The 6,918-nt window shown below is 52.0% G+C and overlaps 1 pseudogene; it reads left to right on the forward strand.

The window, feature by feature from the left end:
• LOC128717297 (large subunit ribosomal RNA) overlaps nucleotides 1-3,024 on the forward strand; it is an 8,682-nt pseudogene extending 5,658 nt beyond the window's left edge.
• The last annotated feature ends 3,894 nt before the right edge of the window (nucleotides 3,025-6,918 follow it).

Raw genomic sequence — 6,918 nt, forward strand, 5'->3', positions numbered from 1 at the left:
GACGACGGATCGCCCGGCGGCTTACCTGGCTTCGTGACCAACACAAGGCGTGCCTCCTTCCATGCCGCAGGAAACTCCCCTCGCTCGAGCAGCTGATTGTACACCTTGGCGAAGACCTCCGGGTGCTTCCGCATTGCCGCCTTCACTGCGGCATTCGGGATACCGTCCAGCCCTGGCGCCTTGGAGGTGGCCATCCGCTCAGCCAGCGAAAGAATTTCCGAGCTCGTGACCGGCCTCAGAGCTTCATGTGAGGCGGTGCACGCGTCGATTTCAGGCCACTCGAACGCTGGGTGCTCCGGGAACAGGGCGTCGACGATCGGGCCGAGAACGGCTCGGTCCGTTTCCGGTGGCGCCCGGCTTCGCAGCTTCGCTCGCACGATCTTATAGCCAAGACCGAACACTTCCGCCTCGACGCCGTCTATCAGCTCCTGGAGGCAGCTCTCCTTGCTGGACTGGATGCCGGCCTTCAGCAAGCGTCGGCAGTCTTGCAGCTTTCCCGACGTCACGTCCCGCTCCGACGGTTGGGCCCGGTGATGTGCTATCTCCGCTGCCTCACACTCCTCTCTCAGGCGTTCGATTTCTGGAGACCACCAGTACACCTGGGGCTTGCGGTGGTAGGTAGCCCCGTGTACCCTCTCCATAATCTCGTCGCACGCTCGAGTGAGTCCGCCGACCAGCCCCTCCGGAGTGTCGACATGTCCGAAGTGGCCGTGCGTGAGTGCGACGTCGAAGCACTGCCGGTCGAACTGCTTCGTCTTCCAGCGCGTCCCGGCGTGCCTGGCTGTCCCGTCGTTGGCTGTTGCTCGGCTTCGGTGCTGCTGGCCACGTCGCTGGGGGCGCTGTCCAGGAACGTCCACCCCGAACTCGATGTATGCATGATCACTGCCTGAGAAGCGGTTAAGCACGCGCCATGAGTCCGGCCGTGCGATGAGCTGACTGGCAAAGGAGACGTCAACGACGCTTTCCCGTGCAACCCCGTTGCCCCTGAACGTGGGCGCGTTGCCACGGTTCAGCGTCTGCAGTGCCAGCTGCTCCACCACATGCAGGAGCTCCTGCCCCTTCCGGGTGGTGCGCGCACTCCCCCACTCCTCGTTCCAGGCGTTGAAGTCCCCGGCCAGGACTGATGTTGCGTGTCCGACCAGCGACACCTCCACCGCACCGAGGAAGCTTTCGAAGTCTTCGATGCCGCTGCTGGGTGGCACGTAGCAGCTGGCGAACGTTACTCCCGCTATGGTGGCCACCACGAGTCCCGGGACGACGCTCCCCCAAAGCCGTTGAATAGGGTACGCCCCTGTTGCTATTATCGCCACGCTCTGTTCCGCATCGATGGCCCACCGCGGATCATCCCGAGGTGGTCGATATAGTTCGCAGGCGAGCACCACCTGAGCCCCTAACTCGCGAGCCGTCTGCAGCATGAGGTCTTGGGCTGCCCGGCTTCGCCCGAGGTTCACTTGCAGCACTTTTAGCGCCGGCACGTCGGATGCCCGACCGGGTGCGGGCCGCTGCACACGACGCAGCGCACCTCCGCCGTGCAGCTCTTCGCCTGGTGATCCGGCTTCCCGCAGCGAATGCAGCTTGTCGAGCGGTCCACTTCGCTCCTGCACGCAGCTCGGACGTGCCCCATCTCGAGGCACTTGTAGCACCGTTGCTGACGCGCCTGCAGAGGAGCCACCTTCCGGATCAGACACGATGTGTATTTGATCTTGACGCTCTTGTCGACCAGACCCTCCGCAGCCCTGGCTGTTACGCGGACTATCGCCACTTCGTGCCGTCCCAGGCAGGTCGCAGGCGAACCGATGTCTCCTCCACCTCGCATTGGCACAGGTTGGTCAGCGCCATCGCCACATCGGTCTCCTTCGCTAAAGGGTCGACAGCGTCCAACCGGATTTCGACCATAGGCGTGACCAGCCGAGCTGAGGCCGGCCGTTCTGCCTTTGCGCAGACCTGCTTGATGCACTGCAGAACTTCTGCAGCGTCCGCGCTCTCCTTCAGCTCCATGACAAGCCTGGAGCGTGTGGTGCGTCGCCCGACGCCTAGGGCCTCAGCATGTTTCTCCATTTCTGGAGCCGTTCGGACAGCCTGGTACACCTCCGTCCAGGTTTGTCCCTCAGCTGGGGCGATTTCAATAGCGTCCGGCTTGGTTTTTCGCTGCCGCTGACGCCGACCTCCTCGTTGTGCTCCAGGCTGGCTACCCCGGGCCTGTTGTCCCTGATGTTGCTGGGGCTGCTGCTTAGACGGTCCTGCGATCGGCTGTCGCTGAACCGCTGCCCGTTGCGGTAGTTGCGGCCACTGCTGCTGCTGTTGCTGCGGCTTGTTCCCCGGTTGCCGGGCCGGCTTACGACGCACCACTTCAGCCCAGGAGCCACAGGGATAACTGGCTTGTGGCCGCCAAGCGTTCATAGCGACGTGGCTTATTGATCCTTCGATGTCGGCTCTTCCTATCATTGTGAAGCAAAATTCACCAAGCGTAGGATTGTTCACCCTTTCAAGGGAACGTGAGCTGGGTTTAGACCGTCGTGAGACAGGTTAGTTTTACCCTACTGGTGTGTGCTGTATGCTGCTATCTTAACGGAATTCCTGTGCAGTACGAGAGGAACCACAGGTACGGACCACTGGCTCAATACTAGTTCGACCGGACTTTGGTATGACGCTACGTCCGCTGGATTATGCCTGAACGCCTCTAAGGTCGTATCCAATCCGAGCTGATAGCGCATCATAAACCCATTAGGTGATCGGAAGCTAGCGGGCTTAACAACCCTCTGAGATCCGTCGGTGCTGCCCCGTGCACACTGCCGTCTCATCCCCGCTATAGCACTAGACTGAGCCGCAACGGGCGGGTGCACGCTGCACGTGGAAGTACCTTATCACAGGGAACCCTGGTGGCTGTGCTCCCGTCGACCGTGGATACAACTAGTTTCGACACCTTCGACCGCCCGCAAACGACGGGACTACAGGCTGGGAGCTGCGAGTTGTAGAGATGCGTTCGCATCGATCCTCTCAGGCGACCCATGCTTGGTGGTGAAGTGGTTAGTTCGTGGAGTATAGGCTTGCTGCACTCGACAAGAGTGCTGCTTGCAAGGCTGTGGTGGTACGTATGGTAGTTGATGAGCATAGGCTTGCTGCACTCGACAAGAGTGCTGCTTGCAAGCCTATGGTGGTACGTGTACGGTAGTTGATGTGAGCATAGGCTTGCTGCACTCGACAAGAGTGCTGCTTGCAAGCCTATGGGTGGTGTGGTGTGTGGTGCATGATTAGCCTTTCAAGGAAGATGTGTCCTTGGGGCTAATCGGTTATTTTTATAAGTCCGGGAAACCTTTCTCGTCGGGGTTTTTATCCTAAGCAACCACGAAAGCTTCCAAGAGTTGAAACATTGCCTATCAAGTAGGCCGTAGCAGCCCATAGCAAACCAACCAAGATAATCTAACAGGCCAAGATTGGTTGGAGACTTCAAAATTTGGCTAAGTCCATGGCCACCATAAGCCATTTCTATCAAGAAGGCCATGGACAGTGCTTAGCAACCACGAAAGCTTCCAAGAGTTGAAACATTGCCTATCAAGTAGGCCGTAGCAGCCCATAGCAACCCAACCAAGATACTCTAACAGGCCAAGATTGGTTGGAGACTTCAAAATTTGGCTAAGTCCATGGCCACCATAAGCCATTTCTATCAAGAAGGCCATGGACAGTGCTTAGCAACCACGAAAGCTTCCAAGAGTTGAAACATTGCCTATCAAGTAGGCCGTAGCAGCCCATAGCAACCCAACCAAGATACTCTAACAGGCCAAGATTGGATCTCAAAATGTTGCTAAGTCCATGGCCACCATAAGCCATTTCTATCAAGAAGGCCATGGACAGTGCTTAGCAACCACGAAAGCTTCCAAGAGTTGAAACATTGCCTATCAAGTAGGCCGTAGCAGCCCATAGCAACCCAACCAAGATACTCTAACAGGCCAAGATTGGTTGGAGACTTCAAAATTTGGCTAAGTCCATGGCCACCATAAGCCATTTCTATCAAGAAGGCCATGGACAGTGCTTAGCAACCACGAAAGCTTCCAAGAGTTGAAACATTGCCTATCAAGTAGGCCGTACCAGCCCATAGCAAACCAACCAAGATACTCTAACAGGCCAAGATTGGATCTCAAAATGTTGCTAAGTCCATGGCCACCATAAGCCATTTCTATCAAGAAGGCCATGGACAGTTCTAAACAACCACGAAAGCTTCCAAGAGTTGAAACATTGCCTATCAAGTAGGCCGTAGCAGCCCATAGCAACCCAACCAAGATACTCTAACAGGCCAAGATTGGTTGGAGACTTCAAAATTTGGCTAAGTCCATGGCCACCATAAGCCATTTCTATCAAGAAGGCCATGGACAGTGCTTAGCAACCACGAAAGCTTCCAAGAGTTGAAACATTGCCTATCAAGTAGGCCGTACCAGCCCATAGCAACCCAACCAAGATACTCTAACAGGCCAAGATTGGTTGGAGAATTCAAAATTTTGCTAAGTCCATGGCCACCATAAGCCATTTCTATCAAGAAGGCCACGAACAGTGCTTAGCAACCACGAAAGCTTCCAAGAGTTGAAACATTGCCTATCAAGTAGGCCGTAGCAGCCCATAGCAACCCAACCAAGATACTCTAACAGGCCAAGATTGGTTGGAGAATTCAAAATTTTGCTAAGTCCATGGCCACCATAAGCCATTTCTATCAAGAAGGCCATGGACAGTGCTTAGCAACCACGAAAGCTTCCAAGAGTTGAAACATTGCCTATCAAGTAGGCCGTAGCAGCCCATAGCAACCCAACCAAGATACTCTAACAGGCCAAGATTGGTTGGAGAATTCAAAATTTGGCTAAGTCCATGGCCACCATAAGCCATTTCTATCAAGAAGGCCACGAACAGTGCTTAGCAACCACGAAAGCTTCCAAGAGTTGAAACATTGCCTATCAAGTAGGCCGTAGCAGCCCATAGCAACCCAACCAAGATAATCTAACAGGCCAAGATTGGTTGGAGATTTCAAAATTTGGCTAAGTCCAGATTTTTCTACCCTTCGGGAAAACAACCCTAGTTCACCAAGTTGAACGCGAAAAACTGTCCATAGGATACGCACAAAACGTTTATTGAGTTGGTCACCATATGTGGAAATTATGGTGAAAATAAGCCAAGTTCCGGAGTTTTTAACTCACACGAAACCACGAAAAACTTTCATTAGGAAAACTTGGTTGGAGCACCCTACTGCAGAACACACCGACATGGACGAAAGGGTCGACTGGCCAAGAGAAAAAATTTTTGCGGGACCACTCAAAACATCATAGTTAGACCTAGCAAATGATGAAAAGTGAAACCCGCGATCGATTGGAGAAACCTTATTTTACACTGAAAAATTCCACATAAGGAAAATTTGTATGGAGCACCCTACTGCAGAGCACACCGACAGGGCCGGGAAGGAAGGCCCGGTCCAAGAAAAAATTTTTGCGGGACCACTCAAAACATCATAGTTAGACCTAGCAAATGATGAAAAGTGAAACCCGCGATCGATTGGAGAAACCTTATTTTACACTGAAAAATTCCACATAAGGAAAATTTGTATGGAGCACCCTACTGCAGAGCACACCGACAGGGCCGGGAAGGAAGGCCCGGTCCAAGAAAAAATTTTTGCGGGACCACTCAAAACATCATAGTTAGACCTAGCAAATGATGAAAAGTGAAACCCGCGATCGATTGGAGAAACCTTATTTTACACTGAAAAATTCCACATAAGGAAAATTTGTATGGAGCACCCTACTGCAGAGCACACCGACAGGGCCGGGAAGGAAGGCCCGGTCCAAGAAAAAATTTTTGCGGGACCACTCAAAACATCATAGTTAGACCTAGCAAATGATGAAAAGTGAAACCCGCGATCGATTGGAGAAACCTTATTTTACACTGAAAAATTCCACATAAGGAAAATTTGTATGGAGCACCCTACTGCAGAGCACACCGACAGGGCCGGGAAGGAAGGCCCGGTCCAAGAAAAAATTTTTGCGGGACCACTCAAAACATCATAGTTAGACCTAGCAAATGATGAAAAGTGAAACCCGCGATCGATTGGAGAAACCTTATTTTACACTGAAAAATTCCACATAAGGAAAATTTGTATGGAGCACCCTACTGCAGAGCACACCGACAGGGCCGGGAAGGAAGGCCCGGTCCAAGAAAAAATTTTTGCGGGACCACTCAAAACATCATAGTTAGACCTAGCAAATGATGAAAAGTGAAACCCGCGATCGATTGGAGAAACCTTATTTTACACTGAAAAATTCCACATAAGGAAAATTTGTATGGAGCACCCTACTGCAGAACACACCGACATGGACGAAAGGGTCGACTGGCCAAGAGAAAAAATTTTTGCGGGACCACTCAAAACATCATAGTTAGACCTAGCAAATGATGAAAAGTGAAACCCGCGATCGATTGGAGAAACCTTATTTTACACTGAAAATTCCACATAAGGAAAATTTGTATGGAGCACCCTGCTGTGGTCACCATCGGTCGAGTTGGTCGAGACGGGCAAAAAATTTTTTTTTCCATATCGTCTCAAAACATGATTTATGGACCTTGTAAATGTTGAAAAGTGAAACGAAATCACTTTTGGAGCGATGAAAATTTTGTATGGGAGGTCCCTACCCGGAACAAATTTTACTAGCAAAGTCATGATTCCGCGACGAGAAATTTGAAAATGGTCAAATATGGTTAAGATGTCATGTTCATTCCCTACTATGGGGGACCAGGTCGTCACGAAAAAATTTTTTTCTCGACCTGGTCAAATGTGGTTCTGCGACGGAGGTTAAACTAATAATGCATAATTTGGGCCAAAAACCCCCCTCTGTCAGATATTGTACCCGTTCAAGAGCAATAGCAGACCACATAAGTTGAGCTTTGAGG

Source organism: Anopheles marshallii (genome assembly GCF_943734725.1).
Source record: "Anopheles marshallii chromosome X unlocalized genomic scaffold, idAnoMarsDA_429_01 X_unloc_267, whole genome shotgun sequence".
NCBI lineage: Eukaryota > Metazoa > Arthropoda > Insecta > Diptera > Culicidae > Anopheles > Anopheles marshallii.